Below are 23405 nucleotides of genomic sequence, written 5' to 3'. Positions count from 1 at the left end.
AGTCAATTGATGAAATATATGGTATTTATGCATTGTTATCCTCTCTTTTTAGCCCTCTTTGACTGAAAAACAATTATTTCTGATCTACTGTAAGAATTTTATAACCTCAGCTACTCTAATTTCCACTTGGGCTAGACCAGGAACAGAGAGATGTAGTTGGCTAATATCAGTCCCTCAGTGTCTTGTTCCTTCCTCAAACTGAACTGGCATCTGATGCCGGGGAATGTATAATACATACACAAATATTAAACCCTTTGCTTTGAAAGTCTGATTTTTTCACCTCTTCATTTATTTTGTTAATAGTACTTCAAAGAAGACCGTCGAACTCTTAAAGTGATATGTGGAGGACAGAATGCTTTCTTTTGCAGAAAGAAGCTGGCTAGAAGCCACTGTTTCGCAGGCCTTGTGTAGCTGTGAGCTGTTCTGTGGGGGGTACAGAACAGCGTAGGTGGACTCTGATAATGGACGTTTTGGCAAGATGTGTGAGGTGCTTTAATTATTCAATTAGGGATTTTTGCTTTAATAATATACTGCTATTCCATAGCACCCATGTTGCAGGATGCTCACAAAGCTACCATGCAAAAATATTAGCTGGTGCAGGGAATAGCTGTAACCTTCTGCTCAGTTTCATGTCCCCTGGGGAACATACTATAAGTCAGTTCTGTGCACTGCATTACCTGCCAACCAATTTCTGAGTGTGCTTCTGGGACCTGAGTAGTATTTCTGAGAAGCTGAGACCTGGCTGCCTTGGAAGTGGCTTTTTTTATCCCCATCTACATCAGGATAGTCATGCAGGATGTTCTTTTTGGCTTGTTCAGGAGCTGAAATTTGAAGTACCTTGGAACAAATTTTTTTTGTCAATGCACCATGCTGCTTCAGATTTTCACTTGAGCAGAATCTTGTCTCTTGTCTTCAGGACTGGTCTCCCAGGAACAGTTGTGTTTGTCCAGGCATCTTGCAAAACTTGCAAGGATTTTGTTGAGATTGATGACAAGGTCAGAAAATAGTATTTTTGTCTTTTGGAGTATAAGTGTAAAAGGCAGATTCTAGTTATCTGGAAGAATGCATCAAAATGTATGAGCAAGTAGGCAAATGAAGATGCAGCTGGGTAAAAGGTATGTATGAACAAGTTTATCAGGGAAGCTCGAGTGCATTTGATGTTTCTTGAACTCCACAGAAGTTGCCAAGGTGTTTTTGATATTTTTAATAACTGCTTGTAAATACATGATTTTAATATGATGGCAATGGTCATTAAAAACTTAATGAGGATCTTCACCTGTGGGGTTAAAAGGAATTTTGTTTTGCTGTAGATTTTACAGAATCCTCTGTTGACATCAGTGTATTTAATCTTTTCCTGTAAATAGAGGGATTGTATGTACTAAAAATTTATTTGTGCTCTTTGAAATGCAACAAAACTTTTAGGCATTATTGTAGCAATATTGTACAGATCTCAAGTCTAAAGATAAAAGGCACACACCCGTATTGTCATCCTATTTGTTGAGAATCAGATCATGCAACTTCTCTTATCCAAAGGGAGACAAATTAGGAGTAATTAAGAGCATAAATGATGAAAAGCGAAAATTAGATTAATTAACGCTTACAAGCCTGAACTAAGGATGCTATCACTATTTTAAATAGAAGTATTGTAGGAATAAAATCCTATGATACTGAAGTAGAGTATGTGGTTATGTAGTTCAGGAAATAGTTGTGCTTTGATAAAAGGAATGGACCAGATGAGCTTTATTGATAGGTTTTATACAGTAATGATTAAAATACAGAGCATCCCAATTAATGTCTCCTGTATGGAGTAAAAATAAAAAAAATCCACTTGCCAAACCAAGAAGTTTTACATTGTTTTTTTATCTTTTGATTCCAAGCTCATAACTACTAAATTATAGTCTTTGATATAAAGCACGAGTTAACTACTAATAAATAGTAGAATTTTTCCTTTAATGCACAGAAAATCTGGAATTAAGTTGTGCAATAGCTGAGGTTGCCAGTAATGAAGAACAAACTTCTGCCTCCACAAGTGTCCATTCCCCTGCATTTTCTCATGCAGCTCTGTAGATGAATATAATGGCAGTATATTCTGCAAGAATATCTGCCTTTCTTGGGGTGTTATGCCAGATGCTATTGGGTATGATGAGGGAAATGTCCCAGTTAATATGCTGACAGAGCTACCTTTGGTTTCGGTGGCATTCATCCATCCGTAAGGATCACTGGATCCTGTTTCTCTCGTCTTATTTTGATGCTGTGGGATAAAAACCCATTAACACTTAATGCCACATAAAAATATTAACACTTAATGCCAGTAGTAATACTACTGGCAAGTGTGTACAAAGACTTTTTAGTTCATACAGGAGACTCCTGATAGGTGGGATTCAAGCTCAGAGCTCTGAATCCTGCACCTAGGCACAACAAATGCTATTAAAATAGTAATATCCCTCATGTCCCCAGACTTTGTAAATTACGTTTTTGTTCTAACTTTTCATTACAAAGGAGTATGTGTATCTACTTTGTTTAGGTAGTTGTTTATTTAATTCTCTTCAAAGTGCCATGCAAAGATAGGTGAAAATGAAGATATCTTGTTAACATTCCCTCCCTGTATTTCATGTGCCATAAAATCCCAGTGACCCACTGCCTCTCACTACTATGTTGAGAAATTTGATGCAAAAGAGCCAGTTTAGTGAATTGAAAGATCTGCTGCTGAAGATCTGACATTTATATAATGTGAAGTTTAGGGCATGCAGGTCCAACTAAAATTAGTTTTGTATATCCTTGCTGTGCTAAGGCTTTGTAGATGCTTTGATTCACTGTTTATGTCCATATCAGGTGTGGAGTGCACCTCAAATAGGTGAGAACTGACCTTCTGGTTCAACTTCTCACTTGTCTGCACTGAATAAGCTCTGTCAATGTGATCTCTGCATGGTGAACGGGTACACGGAGAAGAGTCACCAAATGCCCCAAAACCCAACTATGAATAGTAATGTAAGTATAGATTATGATTCCTTTTCTTGCCTATATGGGGTCTAAACTGATGTAAGGAAATGGTCACTTCACACCAGCTTGAGCCTTTTAATTAATTGTCTGTAGATGCCAAAAAGCCAGAGAGATACCTGTGCTAATAACCACTCATAAAAGCTAAGGTGGTTCTGATCTCTACTGCTAATACAGATGGAAATAACTATGTATTTTAACTAGTTCAGTGTGCCATCATTCAGCCCTCTGTTCAGCTGGGTTCCAAAAAAAAAAAAAAAAAAAGAATAATTAAGAAATAAAAGTTAGTTGTTACTACAAGTTTAATTAAAGTTCTGAGCTAATTTCACAGTGCGACTTTGGGTCCTAATAACAACAGATCTAGAGTCTAATTACTGTCATACCAGGTGGCCTGCTTTACATCTAATTGCTTCCCCTGAGCCTGACATATGCCTGGAAAGCCAACTCTGTTTCCAGTAGAATGTGATTTTATTATAGATAGGAAAAGGACAGAAAAAGATTGCTTGCAGCTCACCTAGCCCTTGTGTCTTGATTGTTCTCTGAAGTTTCCTACTGGAATGTTGAATGACAAAATATATTGACATCTTTTCAAACTCAGGCCTTCCAAACTTTCACACAAGTTTTATGGGAAGAGGACGTGGATAGATAGCTCAAAAATAATGATGAGCAGTGTTTAAATTAAGATAGTAGAAAGTGGGAGGATAGGTGTTTCTAAATTTAATGGTGGTTCAAAAATACCTGCTCATATTTGTTACCCAGGACAAAACAGAAATATGCTTGACTGAAAGCACAAAAAGAAGGTTTATAGCAATACATAAATTAGGTTCAGCATCTTCAGTGCTGTTCTGTTAAACAAGCAGCATGGAGTTGTCTCCTGCTTGAACATGTGGAAAGCTTTAATGCACACATCCATATGGGGTTGAAGGGTTATTCTGCAAAAGAGTCTGGACCTGTAGCAAAGGGCATTAAAGAAGACAAGAAAGCTTTAGCACTGATCAATAGTACTTGGAAGCACAAGGATATGTAAGAGCTGAAGGCAACCACTTATTTTCCCCGTGGTGAAAATAGGACGTTTGGCTTGTATAAAGAACATTAATTTAGTTTTTGAGAGTAGGTGTCAGGAATGATGCAGGTTGGGGCTGGACAAAAAACACAGTTGTGTCAAAAGACACAGTTACTTCAAAAGAAAAAAAAAATGTAGTGTTTTAAAGGGCCTTGGATCAAGCCTAAGAGTCCACTGAGCCAGTGGGCTTATAATGTAAGATTTTGCAATAAATAATTAATTATTAGACCTCAAATAGGTGTATTATGTGAACTTAAAAAAACTCTTAGTACTTCACTGTCATCTGTTAATAGTTTTGCTGTGGGCAAATCAGGGAAATTCCTTTTTTCTTGTCTTTCTTTGGTAGTGCTATTAGATGGACTTCATAACCTGCTCAGTATTCCGCTCCAGGCAAATGCATCTGTGAACAATTTTTTTTGGCTTGGAGTACAGTGAATTTAAGCAGCAAGCTTGATATTAATTTTCAAAGAGTCAAAAGATTTCTAATGGTGTACTTTGAAAGAGGTTTTAAAAAAATACTAAAAGTCAATTGTAATCTTACAGCTGCCACTAAAATGTGACCGTTTAAACTTCTTTTACATTATGGCTAACTAGTAAACAATTATTTCTCAAGATACAGAGTCTGAGGGCAGACCGTGTTTATACCACTTGAAAATCAATGTCAATATACTGAGTTCCTGTTAGGCTATCTGAACACAAAAGTCTTTGTAATAAACTTCTCTTCTTCCCAACCACATCCTTTCAGATCAGACACATGCTTTAAAACTGTTTCTTTTTAGCTTGGAAGAAGAAAACAGCACACATTCTAAAAATGTTGTGGTGAAAATAGCTGAATAATTGTACAAAGAAAAGTTCTTCTTGGCACTTTCCAAAACTTATTATTCAGTGCATGATACAGATGAGAGAAAAAAATAGCAGAGCATTGCATAGGAACATATGTGTGCATAGACTATGCTCATATGGAGGTGGGAAAGATTGGATTCACTGAAAGAAGCTCAGTTTGCATCCTGTCTCAGAGGACCACTCGGTGAGAGCACTGCTTCCTGGAACTGGGAGCCAGGATATCTCAACACCCCAGCCTGGGGGCAGCCCCAGCCCCCACATTGAGGACCTCCCTGACACAAGGCTGAGGCTGGGCTGGGACTGGAAGAGGCTGAGACTCCCCTGACTACGCCCTCCCCCCTTTCAGGCAATTATAGAGAGCAATAAGGTCACCCCTGAGACTCCATTTCTCCAGACTAACACCCCTACTCCCTCAGCTACTCCTCACAGGACTTGTGCTCCAGACTCTGCACCAGCTCCATTGTCCTTCTCTGGACTCTCTCCAGCACCTCATGGTCTTTCTTCCAGTGAGGGGCCCAGAACTGGACACAGCACTCAAGATGTTGCCTTGTGAGTACAGGGGAACAATCATTTCCCTCGTCCTGCTGGCCACACTATTTTGGATATAAGCCAGGATGCCACTGGCCTTCTTGGCCACCCAGACACAGTGGCTATTTGAAGGAGTGTAGGGGGATGCCCCCAATGAGAGAGGGACAAACTAGCCTTTGTCCCCCAAAAAAGGAAGAAAGCCCAGAAGTTTCTCCCAACGATCAGGTGAAAAGTCACCTTATAGGACCCCAGAGACTTCACTAAAACCTTAGGGTCACCTAATTGGATGAGAGCCAAAAGATCCCGCCTGGGCCATCAGGTAGAAAAAGAGAAGACAAAAAAACTGCGAGGCTTTTGTGAAGGTGTTTTACCAGGAGCAGACCTCTGTACCTGGATCGGATTTTCTGTTTATTGTTTTTCCTTTTATTAAACAGTTTGGTTTCCAACACTGCAGCAGAAGCCATCCTGCTCATTATTTGCCTCCAAAGGTAATAGCTGAGCTATCCTTTGTGTGTATTAAGTTTTCTTTTAAAGGCTCATAAAACCCTGGCCCGACGAAACAAAACTTAATACGTGGCACCTGGACAGAATTTCTCATATTGAGGAAGATGGTCTAGGAATTTTTGATTACCTCAATCAAAATAGGACAATTTTCCTTGGTATTTGCGTTTTTGGGGAAGCAGGCCTGCACCTGAGTTTTTTGTCGCGTTAAAAAAGAAAACTCAGAAGAAGAGATTTGGGGTTTAGAGGGAATCCCAAATCGAAGCCTCATACCGGTGAAGAAGAGGCTATAATTCAGACGGGACGGGAGCAAACGGCACACCCTCAGAGGATACTGTGAATCGGCTAAGCTGAAACTGTTGCACCCAGGACCCGGGAAAAAGTCTATACCAAGAAGGACGACCAGAAGACTCGGTGAGTTTCACCATGGGAAATCGGTTGTCAGTAGCTGAGCAGGAATTTTTTTTCGTATTTTAACTATAAGTTGGAAATCCAAGATATTCAGTTTGACAAAAAACAGCTTAAAAAGCTTGTAAAATGGGTCTTACAAGAGTTTCCAAACTCAGACATGTCTCAGAAACTCGATCCAGACTTCTGGGATTCAGTTGGACTGAAATTATATAACACAGAAAAGAACAAGAAGTCCAACTTAAAGCTGCGTCCAATATTCAGGACGGTATTGAAATTTGTAATAATGGAAAATGAAAAGCAAGCAAAGACCAGGGAGAGGGCAGAATGCAGGCAGGACAGAGAAGACAGGAGAAAGCGAAGTTCTGAGGGGACCCAAAAACCTTCCTTTATCCCAGCCGAGAAACCCCGGTGGAGAGGCCGGGAGGCAGCCAGGCCAGCTGCCCCCCCGCCTGCCTCACCGACCCCATCCCGAGACAGGGGGGAGCAGACCAGCCCTGGCCAGGCTTGTCTGCAAAACCCGTCTTCCAAAAACCCTACCAGAGCAAAGTCCTCTCTATCTCCTCTCAAAACCTTGCTTTGGCGTTCAAAATCGGTGAATTTTGACAGTAAAACTGGAAAAAGCCGAGCCGATAGAATCCAGTCTGAGAACAATAGAGCACGTGGCAATCGCCATTATAGCCCCGAGCCCAGCTCTGTCCTTCGTGGGCGTGGCTCGCCATCCTCGTCGGACTCCCAGGAGTCCCTGGGTGGCTGCTCCCTGAGCTCCTGTCCATCGGAGCAGGGACGCACCCCTTTTGTAGGCGGTGCCCGGTCGGTGTCCCTGCCCCTGCTCCCCGCCCACAGCCCGGGACGGCACACCCCCTCTCTGCCGAGCGTGGGAACCGGAAGTGATGCGCCGGAACTGACCCTGTCCAAAATGGCGGCGCCCATGTCCGATAACTTACCGGAACAAAAAACAAACTATTCCTATGCTCCACAATGTAATTTCAAACAATCTAAGGAAGAGTTTAACACACAGGGAGTCACAGATACCTGGCAGAGGATAAGAAAGGATGCAGTTCAGGAAGGAGAGTGGGAAATTGCATCGAAATTGAAGGTTTTTCCTGTGAAATACACTGCAGGTCCGGGACCCAGGGAAACATGGCAACAAATTAACTTTGCTGAGTTAAAAGAGATTTGCAAAGCCTCTCGTCTGTATGGTAGAGATTCTGCCTATTTCAGAAGCCTATTACAGGCCACCTTCACAGCAAACATATTCACTCCACATGATCTAAAACAGCTTTGCACATCCCTGCTATCTCCAACAGAATTTTCTTTGTGGGAACTAGCATGGAAACGTTTGTTAAACGACCTTTTAAGAGGTTATGCAGGAACTCCAGCTACTGCAAATTTGACTATAGATCAGCTCTCAGGTGAAGGAGCTCATACAGATCCTCAAATACAAGCCCGAACTCTTAGTAGACAAGTATTGCAGGATGTCAAAGAAGCAGCAAAAACAGCTTTGTTACAGGTCCCTGATGGCAACAAGCCAGAACTAGATTTCACAGAAATAAAACAGGGCATAGATGAGCCTTATATTAAGTTTTTGGACCGTTTAAAAATGGCATTAGAAAAGCAGATTCCAATAGACCGAGCCAGACAAGAGTTATTAAAACGGCTTGCAATTTCTAATGCAAACCCAACCTGTAAAAAGGCATTACGTACATTACCACAGGATCCTGAGCCCACCCTGACACAGCTAGTAGATGCTTGCAACCGCCTGAGCACCCCTGAGCATGCAGCAGCCATGCAGGCAGAAGTATTGGCCAGTGCCATCACAACAGCTCAAGAAAACACCCTAAAGCAGCAGGAAAAAGCAGTAGAAAAGCAAACACAAACCCTAGCAGAAGCTTTAATAGCATTCAAAGGTGCAATTGAGAACCAACAAATTCCAAGGGACTCGTGCTATTCGTGTGGTCAGAGAGGTCATTTTAAAAGGGGATGTCCTAGGACCCGCAGAAGGCCATTGCCAAGAAACAGTGGATGCAGAGGTTTCTGTCACAATACTAACAGCTTTTACCCAGCACAGGGTTTTTCGTGCCATCTGCCGGGAAACGTGCAGCCCAGCACGGAGCAGTGGCGTGCAATGATACAAAAACCACTGCACCAGAGGCCAGAGACCACCACAGGCCACCAAGTTCAGAACTGCAACACATCCTTGCAGGACTTCCGACCACAATGTCCCCAGGTACCAGACTGGAGCTGTCTACAGCCCAGCCAGTGATGCTAACCAATGCTGTTGCTTACACAGTGTCTACAGGACAGCTGGGACCTGAACCACAACCACGTCAGTTCTTAATAGTGGGAGTGAGCAGATCCCATGCAGAAGGTTTTTATGTCATTCCAACTGTGCTGTCTGTCACCTGTTCACAGGAAATTACAGTCTTAGCTTTGTGTCTAGACCCTCCATGTTTTTTACCCAAAGGGTTAACCATAGCGCAAGCTTTCCTCCTACCAGAGTCACAGAACAACACAGCTGTCATCGCTTGGACCAGGCTCATCAGCCGCGGGCGGCCTCAGCTCACCTGTGTCCTGAAGCACCTCGGGCAAGCCATCACCCTCACTGGCCTGATAGATACCGGAGCAGACGTCACTCTGATATCGAGATCGAAATGGCCACAGGACTGGACCATCGTGCCTACGCTGGATCAGCTAGCAGGTATTGGTGGTCACTGTGAGAGCTTTCGAAGCTCGCACGCAGTCACATTTGAGGGGCCTGAAGGTCGTGTTGCCACCACAAGACCATTCATTGTAGGAGCTGATATAGTTCTTTGGGGACGGGACATTTTATCACAATGGCATCTCAGGTTAGAAACTGGATTTTAACAAGATATCTTAGTAGCAGCAAAGGACCAAGCATCAATGCAGGAGACAACAGATCAGGTCATCTCAGCAGTAGAGAAAGCAGGACTCACTGTAGCAAAAGAAAAAATACAGACACTTCCTCCCTGGAAATATTTAGGATACAGGATCACAGAACAAACGGTAACTCCGCAGCCACTCCAGCTAAGGACAAATCCAAAGACCTTGAATGAAGTGCAGCAGCTTGTAGGCACTCTGAACTGGCTTCGTCCACTACTAGGCCTTTCAAATCAGGACTTGGCTCCTCTGGCAGATTTGTTAAGAGGAGACACAGCCTTAAACTCACCGCGAGAATTCAACAAAGAAACTCAAAATGCTTTAGAGAAAGTGATGAGAGCCATCCAGTCACGTCAGGCTCATCGGTATAATCCTAACCTGTCTTTTTTGTTTGCAGTTTTAGGGGAGAGTCCACAACTTCATGGTTTGATATTCCAGTGGGATCTAGAGAAGAAGGACCATCTGATAATCTTAGAGTGGGTTTTCCTATCGCGTCAATTGGGTAAAACTATAACAACTTGCCCTGAAATTATTTCACAATTGATTATCAAGGCTAGATCTCGAATGCTTTCCCTTGCAGGAAGAGATTTTGCAGAAATCTTTCTGCCTGTCACAACCATCTACTTAGAATGGTTAATTCAAAATTCAGAAGTTATGCAATTTGCTTTGGAAAATTTTGCAGGAAAAATTTCAGTCAATTGTCCCAAACATGAGCTATTAAGTTCATCTTTAAAATTAATTCATAAGCCTTTAAGAAGTAATGTACCCCTTGAGGCAATCACATTTTTTACAGACGGTTCTGGGAAGTCTAAAAAATCTGTGATTGCTTGGCAGAATTCAGTGACAAAAAAATGGGAATCAGATATTGAGGAAGTAGATGGTTCTGCACAGATTACAGAGTTGGCAGCAGTTGTACGGGTCTTTTCAAAATTCACATTTCCTTTTAATTTAGTAACAGATTCAATTTACGTTGCAGGTGTGGTGGAAAGAGCAGAAGGATCTCTGCTAAAAGAAGTTGCTAATGATCAGTTATATAGTTTGCTCAAACAGTTAATCTTACTTCTTTCCATTCGACAAGAACCTTACTTTGTAATGCACATTCACTCACATTCTTCTCTTCCAGGTTTCTTAGCAGAGGGAAATGCCATGGCTGATTTGTTAGCCATACCAATCCAGCACACACTTCCTAATGTTATTGAACAAGCAAGAATGAGCCATGCTTTCTATCACCAAAATGCACCTGCTTTAGTAAGAATGTTTAACATCTCTCAGAATCAGGCAAAAGCAATTGTTCAGTCATGTCCAGATTGCCAGAAATTAGCTATACCAGCAATAGCAACAGGAGTTAACCCTCGAGGCTTAAATAGCCTGCAGATATGGCAAACGGACATCACTCAATATCAGTCATTTGCAAGGTTCAAACATATACATGTATCAATAGATACCTTCTCAGGAGCAATTTTTGCTTCTGCACATCAAGGAGAAAAAAGTAGAGATGTGATTAAACATTTCTTACAAGCATTTGCATCCCTAGGTATTCCTCAAGAAGTCAAAACTGACAACGGACCAGCCTACATTTCTAATAAATTGCAGGAGTTTTTCAAAACTTGGGGTATCAAACATACCACAGGTATTCCACATTCTTCCACAGGCCAGTCTATTGTAGAAAGAGCACACAGGTCATTGAAAATGATACTAGAAAGACAGAAAGGGGGGACAGAAGTGCTTTCTACAATAGAGAGGCTGAATAAAGCTGTATATGTTTTTAACTTCTTAAACAATTCCTTTATGGAGCAGGTACCACCAATTTTCAGGCATTTCAGCAATACCAGTCAGGCAAAGCTCAAGGAAAGACCACCAGTCTTCATCAAGGATCCAGAGACAGGACAGATTTCAGGACCCCATCCTCTTGTAACATGGGGCCGGGGGTTTGCATGCATTTCTACAAACACAGGTCTTCGATGGATCCCTGCAAAGAATGTCAAGCCACAAGTGCAGCCGATCCGAAAGCAGCAGACAACACCAGAAGAAGAATGCACAAACAACTGAGCCACGGATAGAAGCAAAGACTGTTTTCTAAGTTTGCATTAGTTAAAATTGTTTACAAGAAAGTTTTGCACTGAAAAAGTTTTGTAGTTATTGTTGTGATAAAAAAGTTGTTAAACCTACCTCTATGTAAAAGTCACACATATAGCCAGAAATTTGAAGCCTACCTGGAAAAACACTTCACCAAAGTTAAGATAGAGAATTGGCAGCAAAAATTATTGGCATTCTAATCTATACTCCTTTCTCCTCTTTCTTTCTAAATGTATAGTAAAGGGTGAGATGAAGGAGTGTAGGGGGATGCCCCCAATGAGAGAGGGACAAACTAGCCTTTGTCCCCCAAAAAAGGAAGAAAGCCCAGAAGTTTCTCCCAACGATCAGGTGAAAAGCCACCTTATAGGACCCCAGAGACTTCACTAAAACCTTAGGGTCACCTAATTGGATGAGAGCCAAAAGATCCCGCCTGGGCCATCAGGTAGAAAAAGAGAAGACAAAAAAACTGCGAGGCTTTTGTGAAGGTGTTTTACCAGGAGCAGACCTCTGTACCTGGATCGGATTTTCTGTTTATTGTTTTTCCTTTTATTAAACAGTTTGGTTTCCAACACTGCAGCAGAAGCCATCCTGCTCATTATTTGCCTCCAAAGGTAATAGCTGAGCTATCCTTTGTGTGTATTAAGTTTTCTTTTAAAGGCTCATAAAACCCTGGCCCGACGAAACAAAACTTAATAGCTATTGACCAGATTCTTTACTGCTGGGATACATGCCCTATTTATGTTAAATAAATTAAGTGGCCTATTCCAGGAAATAGGTTATTTATTTTTTTAAATTTTACTATGGCTTTGTAGAAGAGACAGATCAACAACCTGTAAAACATGCCAAAAAAAAAAGGGTAAATTAACATGAAGTTTAAGGAGAGGAGCTTAAGGCAAAATAGGTGGGGAGGATGACCAAACATTTTATCCTACTATTAATACAAAGAGAACAAATTTAGAAAATGCTTGTCGCTCTCTGTCCTGTCACGGTGAGCCTCTGACTTTTTAGGTCAGCTTGCATGACAAAGTAATGCATTTTCAGCAATGAAGTCAGTTACTGCAAAAAAAAGCTCTTTTTAGTCTTAGAGGTGAAATCACCTCTTCCTGTTAGCTTCTTGCCTGGGAGTTAGTTTTGAAAAGCAGAATTTTCAGTGCTGAAAAACTGGAAAAAAACCCCAAGCCTTAGAAGGTGAATTAGTGTCACCACAGACAGACTGCCTGAAATATGACCATAGCTGATGTCAATGGCTAAATGTGTAGGGCTGGCTGCTCAGGCAGGGAGTACAGAACAGGGTGCTGGATACCAGAAATATGTGTCCCCATTACAGTTCTAGATTTTCTGGCAACTGTTAAGCAGGACACTTGGCTGCCTTCTGGTTTACATTTTTCATGTTTCTTGACTGGTTAATGATGATACTCTTGTTTGAACAAGTAATGTATTCCTTTATTGCCACTGCCTGTCGTTATAGATGATTCACTGAATCATTTTGTGATGGCTTTTCCTTCGATTCATCACATTTTGATTCCTTTATCTGATTACAAACTAATTAAAATAAAGAGATATTCTTGCTTGTATCTGTGCAATAACCCTGAATTCATAAATTGTATTGTATCAGTAATGATCCTTCTTAGTAATAAGTAGCTGACTGGGCTGAAATGCTGAAAGAAATCATAATGCAAACAGACATGCAGGTTAATATCCTTATTAGCAGGCAATGATTGCAAATGTTTTTTTTTCTTGAAATGAAGACAGGTCCTTGATTAGGAATACAGGAGGCTGGACACTTCCTTTTACATAGGAAATTTCAGTTTAACACCGGTATAATAACTATCTAAAAACACCCTTGGGTAGGACAAAAAAAGAAATACTATTTTTAATATTTTATTTTTATGTGAGTTGTTTTCCCTGTTTGTAAAATGCAGTCCCTAGGGCATATGAGGTAACTAGAGAAGGTTAGAGAGGAGTCTGGACCAAGTTTTGGATTGTCTACACAGATATTTCAATGCTTTACTTTAGCATTACATAAGAAACCACTTGTCTACATCAAGAGCCATATTATGAGGGCTGAATACAAAAGAAGGAACATTAAGATTAGAAATAGTCCCTCATGGAAACTGAACAGTAAAAGTAAACAACAACCCCAAAGGGGTCCTTTCCTTGTAGCAACTTCTTGAAGGCAGCAGTGGCAGACAATCACTAACTTGTGGGCACTATTTCCAGGCTATATTACTGTGAAAGCTTTCCCAGGACCTTCCAGCTGTCATCAGGCACTAGTGGAGAGCCAACAATTCTTTTAACCTTATGTCTGTCTGTTTTTAATAGAAACCATGCCATTGTTATATGACCAGATCTGTCCTGCTGTATAATACATCACAGACTAACTGGAAATAAAATATTTGCTGGCAAATGCAATATTAAGGAAAGATAATCTGTGAAGCCAGACACTGTGATACTGGTGTAAAGTGTCTATTCCTGTGCCATATACACACATATCTAAATGTACCAGTAGCAGTTGAGGGTTTTGTCTCATACAAAAAACCCCAACAGTTTTATAACTTTTCAGGCATATAATTCCCCAGCATAAAAACTGTACTTTTTATTTCTTCTTGAATGATTATTCCAAGAGATGTCTAAATTAATTGTCTTTAACATTTGGGTCATATTCTTCATTCTAACTTTTTCATCGAGTGTGCATTGCAAGAACATTCCATATTCTACATTTTTTTATATTCTTTATACATCATTCTCTTACTGTCATCAGCAATGCTGAATAGGTCTAGAATAGGGCTAGAAAAATTTGTGGTGAGTGGACATTAGAGTCTGTACCATGGACTTTTGTGCCTATGCAAAGACCTTTGAGATATAGGGGAGTGCTAATGCCTTTAGACTTACTGCAAAATCTTGCACTGGTTAGCGGATCCTTTTTTCCTGGTATTATTTTTATATCATGCCATACCTCAAGTACCAGACCTGTAAAAATCCCTACACGTATCTATTTCATTCGACATGAATTTAAGAAAGCAGTTTTTAAATGAAGTAAGCATTTAGTTCTAATGTTAATGAAGATTTATCTGTGATGCACAGATTGAATGCTTTCTACTAGATGGAATTTTAGCAGGTGTATATGAACATACCTTCTTGAAATCAATGTACTTATCCAGATCTAAACTAGTATGGGGCTATCCATCTCTTCTGATATCTGCCAGCAATTTTTGAAGACTGCTTACTTTAACAGATGTATTTCCAAAGGTGTGAAGATCTTAAGACAGACATGTTTAGTACAGCTCGCTTTTGAATACATGAGTGAATAAAGGAACATGTCATGTAAGGAGACAGTTTATTATTTTTTAAGAAATGTAGACAATGTAGAGTTTTACAGGAAAAGGCTGTCACCAGAATATAGGTACTTCCCTGATTCTGATTGGTCAGAAAGAAACAATTCCTAAAGTCTTTTCAGCTGATGTCATGAGAAAATTGCAGTGAAATTGAAAATAAATGACAGTAAGGATGTTCATGACACCCTCACTGATAAAGATTTCTTTGAATGACATACTTAACCCCCAAACCCCTTGGCCCTCAAGAGGTTGTTGTGGAATCCTGTCACTCAAGGTGGCTTTACAATGTATCAAATTTGCTATCACTGATGGACACCAAAAACTTAAAAGGAAAAGAATTTTTTTGCTGAAGAGTGCATGCAAATACTTAATGAGATAGTTTGGAAGAGCATGCTGGGTTAATATCCTGTACATGTTGTAAAATTCTGATACCTATAGATTGTTTAAAGCAGGACAGAAAAAATAAGGTTGTTCCTAATTCCCAATTACCAAATCTAATTTGCGTATTAAAACCTCCAGCATGTTTTGTATTGCCTAGAAAGCATAGGAAGTGAAAATGGAGTTGTTATCCCATTGTTGCCATGGGCATTTTCTTTGCACACAAACTGAACTAAAAAAAAAAACCAAACAACAAAAAAGTCTTGTCTTCTGAGACTGCAGGTAGGTAGAGGAAAGACAGTAGGAATGTGGAGCTCTAGCTTCTAGTTCTGTCACTGATATTTTGGATCATTGTAAAAGTAATTTCACCACTCTTAACTCTGTTATATGACCCAGACATGGCCAAGAAAATATGTTAGAAATTTTTTAAAGCCATGTATTTCATATTTTTCTTCAATTTCTCACCAGTGAAATAGAATACTACACACAGACCAAAGCATACTTCAGAGGTTCTGTTAAATGACAAATTCAGCAGCTCTGCTAATATGAACTGTGATATTATCTGAATTTTCATAACATGCCTCAAATTTTACATTCCAATGAAATATAATTAGAATTGTCATTGAATTTGAGCAACATGGTGTCTATAAGACAATGTAAACTATGTTGCCAAAAAATAAATTTACAGGGGAAAGCTGGAGAGGAACTGCTCTTAACATCAAGGTCCTGATTTTTCACTGCCTGTACTTCATGATGTAGCTAGCTTTAATTGCACACATCCTCATCCTTCTGAATCCTCTGGGAATACTGGCAGGAATCCATGTCTCAGTCAATACTGAAACAAGACTGATGGCTTTTGTCACCTCTCATTAAAGCTGCAGACTTACCACTGCCATCAAAAACACATAAGAAACAATTTTTTTTTTCTTCTTAAAATATCTAGGCTTTTGTAATCCTGGTCAGCCATTAAATGAATCACCAATCTCTGCAGATGTCAGAATTGATTCATGCCTCTACATAAATGCCTTTTCACCATTCTGGTTAGTGTAGAGGGAGCTAAAATTAAGAAAGAATTACAGCTGAACCTTTTAATATCTCTTTATATGCTCAGGACTGAATGAGTCCTAGCATTAATGCGACACAACTTTTTAACTTTTACCTGCATTAGGAGTCCAACCATCATCTTCAGCAGTAGCTGTATCAGTGCCTTTGTGTCCATTCAGCATAGAAGGGGAAATAAAAACTTATTTTTAGCTTTCTTGAGGTACAAGCATGTTAGAGGTTTTATACCAAGATCTGGCTTCCTTTGGAGTAAAGGTTGGATTTTGCAATTTTAAAATTATCACCATTTTTATGTTATCAGTGTGCCTTAACTTTTTTCTTAACTTCCTACTCTTGGTAGACAACAGTAATTCTACTGTGCAAGCTGGATCAAGGGATCATTTTGAAAGTTGGGTCAGTCAAAGACGAAATATAAACTCAAACTTCACAGTTTTGATGACTGGCAAATCACTATTTGATTTTTCCTGCTAGAGTAGTTAACCTGGCTAGCTTAGTCCTGTTCAAAATCAGACCATTATGCTTGGTCTACCAAGAATCTTCTGTGTGTGCCTGGCAGCCTTTGTCAATTCCTGAGCACAAAAACAACTGTTTGGGATGGCTTTCACTGCTGGGAGGGGAATAAATTCTTCAGTACAGTATATAGCATATGGAATGCTATAGTAGGAAATGTAGAGATAATCACCACATTTATAATTGACAAGATAAGGCTCAATTTATTTACTGGCAATTAGTGTGGCTGGCAAAGCATTCTTATAAAAGGTTGAAAAGTCCTTCGTCCTTAAAATAAGGGGCAGAAAGGCCAAGGTATTTTATAGCTGCTGTAGATTTATTCCATATCAGGTGCACAATTTTCTTTCCTGTAATTGCAAGTAGTAGCAAATTATGACTGTAACATGTTCTGAAGTACACAGACAAGAATAAATCTGAGTAGACAAAAACTCACCAGGAGTTCTTTAATGTTTGTAGAAAATATGAAGGGTAATTTTTATTGAGATGAAAGTAAGCATGTGAAAAAAATGTTTCTGGTAAAATACCATTCCTGTCTGCTGTGCCTGAGAGCTGCTTCCACGTGGAAGGGGGAGGAAGAAAATGTCACCTATTATATAATTAGAAAAACAGTGGGAAAACAATGGTGATGATGGCATTTCCCTAAGGAATTTTTTTCTTGCCTTAAAAGACTTTTAGCAAGTAAATTTTAGTGAGACACAATAAGTCAAATTAAGATAAAATGCAATTTCTCCTTTTTCCGGATCTGCAACAGCAATTTGGTGTATTGGAGGTGATAACTTCAAGGCTGGCTGGGTGGGGAAGGGTTGTGAAAACAACAAATTGTCCTCTCGAATTTACAAGTTTTTATTCTTCAGACTAAGTCTCGCAAGTCTGGTTTTTCAGTAGAAACTGGCTATGATTGCCTGCATCTGTTATGATATTCTCTTTAGTAATCAGTAATTAGCAACAGTGTGATGATGAGCTAGGAGTTCTTGCATGGCAGTGTCTTGGGAATGTATAGAGGACATTAAAAGATGAAAAATGAGTAATGGGAAAACAATATTGTTGCTGGTAGTATGTTCCTTCTTTGCTCTTGTTGACCTTGTACCAGTGAAACAAATGACATTCCTGTAACCTCTCTGGTGGCCCCAAGAACTGTATCTGAAGAAGGGACCAGGAAATATTCTGCTGGGAAAAGAATCTGAAGTCATACCAGGCTTTATAAATCTGATTTCTAGACCAATTCGAAATACTGTTGCCTTTGATCACCAGTAGTCTGGCCTGAATATGTGAGACATCCTGGCTGAAGGTTTCCTAAGCCATCTATTTTTACTTTCTTTGGTATTTATTCTATTTATGATGGATTCCTAGGATTTCTCTGGCCAGTAATGAAAGGATAGGTGTTTTATTATACTTTCTCTCCTCAGTCTTTTTGCCCCAGCTCTTCATTATTTATATTTCATTTTGAACATACTGACTTTTCCTGGAAGTTCAGAGGGAGAGAAAGAGCAAGATGGGCATGGGACAGATAAGGTGTCCTAAGCTAGTCGAGAAACTCTTACATGACTGCAAGTACCCCTGGACCCCACAGGACCTATGGTTACAGCAAACCTCTCTGGTGATTAATTGAAAAAAATCTTCCCTCCATATGGAATGAAATGGACATCAATGATTGTTTTCTGAGATGGCCCACTCTAGACCCTCAGGAGCATCTGTCAAATATGAGGGTGTTCAGTCTCTCTCATCTGTTGGCACCTCACTCCATCTGCTCATGTTTCATGCTGGGACAGCTAGAGAGAACCATCTATGTGATATGGGCAGCATTCATTTAACACCTGCTTTTTTTTCCATGAGATTTTCCTTTTGCTGGTAGACTGATCGGAAATGTTATATTTTTCATAGATATTTGCCAGTTCAATGGTGACTTTGAGCACGTTCCAGGTGGCAGAAAGCATCTTGCTTGCTGCACAGAGCCACTGCTGTAGCCACATGAGGTATTGATTAAGGATGTCAGAAACAGCCTCTCTGAAGAGCTTTAATGATGCCAAATGCAAGGATAATTCCTGCTTATCCTTGAGATTGACAGCTTGCACATGACACCAGCCAAACATCACTGGGTCAGCAGGAGAATAGACTTCTGAATGATTGCTCCTATATGTGTTTTCCTTTGGGGTTTCCTATCTAGAAACTGACTTCAGATCTGTTAAACTCTAAGAAGGATGTGGCTATTGTGTGAAGTGATAGCACTCCAGTTTGGAATACATCTTCTCTCTTTTTCACGGCTACATGTATTAAACAGCTTTTAAGAGAATTGTCATTCCTTTTCACCGGATTTTTATCAGCGTCTTTAACAAAACAAGTGTGTGCTAGTAGCTTCTAATGGGTCCCAGAGGAAGTTTTATAGGAGGAACTTTAACCTAGAAAAAAGGTAAAATCCAGGGCAATGTTTAGTCATTGCATGCACTAGGATTGTTTGACTGTTCTGCCTAGTCAAGAGGACATACGTGGGAGCCTTTTACTATGTTTCTATGTACTACATGTAAATGTGAGCTTTATTTTTAAACAGATATATATGAATTATCTTTCTTTATCACTACAAAAATGTTATATTCTGCCCTGCTTTGCTCACTGTTTTTCTTATGTTATGACTCCATCCTTACCTGCCTCTCTTTCTCTCCTTTCTAATTTTATTCTCCTTTCTTTGCAAAGATATATTCCTGACAGGTCTGGTTGCATATGAGCCTGGAAAAGGTTCTTCCAACTCTTCATAATTCAGGTGGTTTGGCACCATTTATTGGAAGCAAAATCACATATAGCAATTGGTCACCAGCTATTAGACTCTACATGTGATACTACTTGTGATACACCAGAGTCTGAGATGACTCACTTGATACAGTAATCTTTAAAAGGACTAAAGATGAATGATTGCACAAATATTTTGTTGCATTCTATAATATTACTTTAGTGAAAGAAGGAAATATTCATGCTTAATGGTTGTATAAGTATCACTTTTCCAATATTGGTAGAGGCTCAGATAAAGAATGATGAGCATTTAATATGAAAAAAATCGACTGTTGCCCACATCCTCCCTGTTTAGAAGCACCTTAGAAAAGAAAAGTTGGTTAATTTTCAGTTTACCTTTTCTTTAATGTAACAGACTTGCATTTGAGGTTTAATTGGGACTATTCTAGCATGCAACAAAAAGTTAGTGGAAGATAAAAGGGCATAGCAAGAAAAAATATTCAAAGTGAATAATTTAAGATCACATCCATAATTAATGGCATTTGGAAAGCTTCCTCTAGTGCTCTAATCATATCTCAAAATGTGCTAATTAGAACAGTTTGGTACAAAACAGTGTATGCAGGTGTTGAACAGCTTTTTTCTGTTCTTTTTTTTTTAGAAATGTAGCAGTAACTGGTTCTCCTGGCATTAACACTCACATCTAATAAATGTTTCACCATTTAACATACATTTGACAGCTGAAGAGTGTGCGCATAACTATAACCTTGTTAGAATAGATTTGATCAAGAATGCAGAGCAAAATCAGATATGTTTAGCAACTTAAGCTTGTAGTAAACAGTGAAGCATCCTATGATGTCCTTTGGGGCTATAACAAGCAAAGACTTGAAGCTGAAAGAAAAAGAATTGCCTTGAAAGGACAAAGTATCTACATTCATTTGCTTGAAATTAATGTTATCTAAAAGCAGTTCTGATACTTCAGAAAAGCTAATTATTTGCTTACTGCTTGCACTGTATTTAAGTGTTATCTTTTGGCTGAAAAGGATGTTGCTGCTCAGTTCTTCATTTATCTTGGAAATCAATGACAACCGACATCACAGGTCCCTTTCTCTAACCCCTCTGCAAAATTAATCAATATGATCCAGAAAGAAATGAGCTGTGCATTCATTTGGGTTTGTATTACTGCTCCGCCAGAATGAAACAGGGAAACCTGAAGAGATGCTTAATGCTCAATTTACTCAAAATCATCCTGACATCTCTGCATTATTGAAAGAGTAGCTGGCTCTTTGGGGCTGTAGTGCCCAACAAGTAGGTGTGACAACACTGTCAAATAAATAAGTCTGAAGAGCACTGATTGTATTTGAAAGGGATGTATCATGACTCTGCAGGATTTGCTTTATGCAATTATTCTAATAAAACATTTTATTTTATTGAGGTTCTACAAAATTTCACAGAATGAATCAAATAGTTCCATAACCATGTATTATTAATAACTCATTTCCTTTAAAGTTGAGAGCATAGCTATTCTATTACGTGTTGCGGATTCATTTTAAGACACTTTATTGGAGAGCCTGCAGTTGGAAATATTAATCTTATGAAATTGAACACATGGGTTTAAACCTGGGATACATCACATTTTTCAAGAGACTCAGCAGTACCTAGCTCCATTTTTCCCAAGCAATCTGTAGACTTACTGCTGTGTATGAATTAGTTCAATTTCTATGCTGTGCTCTCCCTGCTCCTACCCATTAGCATTCAAGCCTTTTCTGTCTTCTGCAGCTAGATGAATTATTCCCTGAGAATAATTCATTTGACAGTGAAATTTGCCCTTTTTGCATTTGTTATTTCTCCATGAACACATCACAATTTGCATTAATTAGTTTATTATTTGAAATTGTTTGATGAATAGTTTGTTTCAACCCATTTCACTCATGTAGCTAATATTAATTTGAGTGTTTCATCCCAGTGATTTACTATTCAAACTGTGTCCTATTATATCATATGGTGATTGTTCCTGATCCTGCTCTGGATGACACAACTGGAGTCAATCAAAACCAGAAATATAGTTCAAGAAAAGTTTTCAAAAAAGTTTAGTTTTATTCTCTTATTATTTCCCACAGTAACTGCTATTTCTGAGTAAACCCTCTACATTTTTATTCTTGTATTTTTTTTTTCAGTTTCAAAACTGAAGAAAAGAGATTTAAAGTCCTAAACTCTCTTTTCCTCTTTTTTTTTTTAAATTCCATGTTCAAGGTGATTAAGTAAAAGAAATTGAGGGTTTATTTTCTTCAATAATAAAACACTTTTCCAGTTAAAGACAATTTTTCCTAAAAACATGCTCTTTTCAATAAAAATATTTTTGACTAGTCCAAGTTTTAGATTTTCTAACCAGCTTCTGCTTTGCTATGAGGTATGATTCACCAATTAAAAACCATACTTTGCCATATTAAGTAAAATTCTAATGGTATTCAAATGTTCTTCCACTTCCTCTTTTGTCTGAGAAAAAAAAAAGTCATTGGGAAAGCTGGAAATATGTGCACAAGAAAGTAAAATGAAGTTTTGGCATCTCCAAGAACTACCATGGATTCTTGCTTTCTTCTCTGTTGGGAGTTACAGTCTCTTGATCCAAACTTCAAGTAAACTTTGGAGTAGAACCACCTTGTTTCTGCTGAAATAGATATTACATCTCTGTACAGATCCAGTCTGAAAAAAATCATCTCAGGATGTACAGAAAGCTATGGTGTTCATCTATACTCACAAATATGTTCTACCCCAAAAGAAACAGAATGCTGTAATAATATATTGGAGATTAGAGTAATAATGAAATCCTCCACATTTTAATGTTATTCATAAAGAGTGTTAAAAAAACAGAAATTGAGTACATTTCTTTGAAAAAAAAAAGAAAGGGAAAATATCTCCCTTAGACATAGATTATTTTTAAAATAAATCTTGGAAAAATGGGAATATTCTAGTATATAATTACACATATTCTAATTCTAATCACTTAAACAGTTCAACAAGTTTGCCAAAAACCCATGGAGTGTGTACTCATGGCAAAATCAAGGAAAGGCAAAAATGGGAGGGAAGAAGGAAACGTCAATATAATTCACGCCATCAGCACGCTTTTATAGAAGATAGATTCTGTCAAGCAGAGAGTGCAGTTTTTGAGGTCTTGGATGTGTTCAGTGAATGCTCCTCTGTGATATAATATTCCCAAGGCATTTTTGAGATAGGTAATATACTGACACAGTGTTCTGTGAGAAAATTGCTGCTAAACAAAATGAAGCAAACCCACAGAAGCAGGGTAGGGACTAAGTGAGAGTAAATTTGAGTCACGGTCCTAAAAATTTGTTTCTGGGCAGGTGCTGCCATTGTTTATTCTTGACTAGGTCTAATCTAGAAGGACTGCACTTGTAAATACCACATTTGTATTTCTGATGACACAGAATTACTAAATGAATAACAATGATAAATTACATATGGGAAATAGAGGCTGCTCTGGATCATTTGCAGAAATAAACAAGCACATACGTCAGCACAAATGTGTCTGTGTCCTTACCCCACACAGCTGTATTGCCAGGTATGCAGAAAGTGTGTCCGCCTTAGGAAACTGGAGCTTCATCCTCAGAATTATTAACTGAGGAGCACTAGAGTAGCAAAACAACTCCAGAGCAGTGAACATGAGTGGGCAGTCTGATGCAGCTAAGGCTCAATACAGCTTCTGAAGAACAGATTGAGAAATATCATATATGAACAAGGAAGCACTACTTTTTCAGTTGTCATGGCATGAAGGACTAGCATGTTTCTAGCTGTTTCAATTGCTTCAGTGAGAGTTCAGTGAGTTATATGAGTCATGAGCCCCTGGCACTAATGATACGCTCTTGTTTTGAGTTCTAATAGTCATCCTTCAAAAGAAATCATGAAAGATTGAAAAGTATTGAGAAAAGAATAATAGAAAAATACATTATTCTAGGGTAAAAAGCAAGAAAATTTTATCTGTTTAGTGCATCAAAGAGAAAAGAGGTGATTGTGGGAAGAGATGGCTTACTGTAGGTGGTATTTCTGTCAGAAAGATGAATCCATGA

General features: G+C 39.0%; 1 long non-coding RNA gene across 5 annotated transcripts in view; it reads left to right on the top strand.

Moving 5' to 3' along the window:
- The first annotated feature begins 501 nt into the window (after positions 1 to 501).
- LOC135297219 (uncharacterized) overlaps positions 502 to 23405 on the top strand; it is a 111759-nt gene continuing 88855 nt past the window's right edge. For 2 of the 5 annotated variants that reach the window (XR_010359261.1, XR_010359262.1), the window contains exon 1: positions 503 to 1115. This is a non-coding gene — a long non-coding RNA (uncharacterized LOC135297219). Of the gene's footprint in view, positions 1116 to 2832; positions 2989 to 23405 lie in introns of all 5 variants that reach the window. The other 3 variants (XR_010359263.1, XR_010359260.1, XR_010359264.1) reach the window with 3 other exon arrangements.

This window comes from Passer domesticus, chromosome 3 (genome assembly GCF_036417665.1).
Source record: "Passer domesticus isolate bPasDom1 chromosome 3, bPasDom1.hap1, whole genome shotgun sequence".
NCBI lineage: Eukaryota > Metazoa > Chordata > Aves > Passeriformes > Passeridae > Passer > Passer domesticus.
The sequence above is the reverse complement of the archived record's forward strand: the minus strand, read 5'-3'. Positions and strand labels throughout refer to the sequence as shown.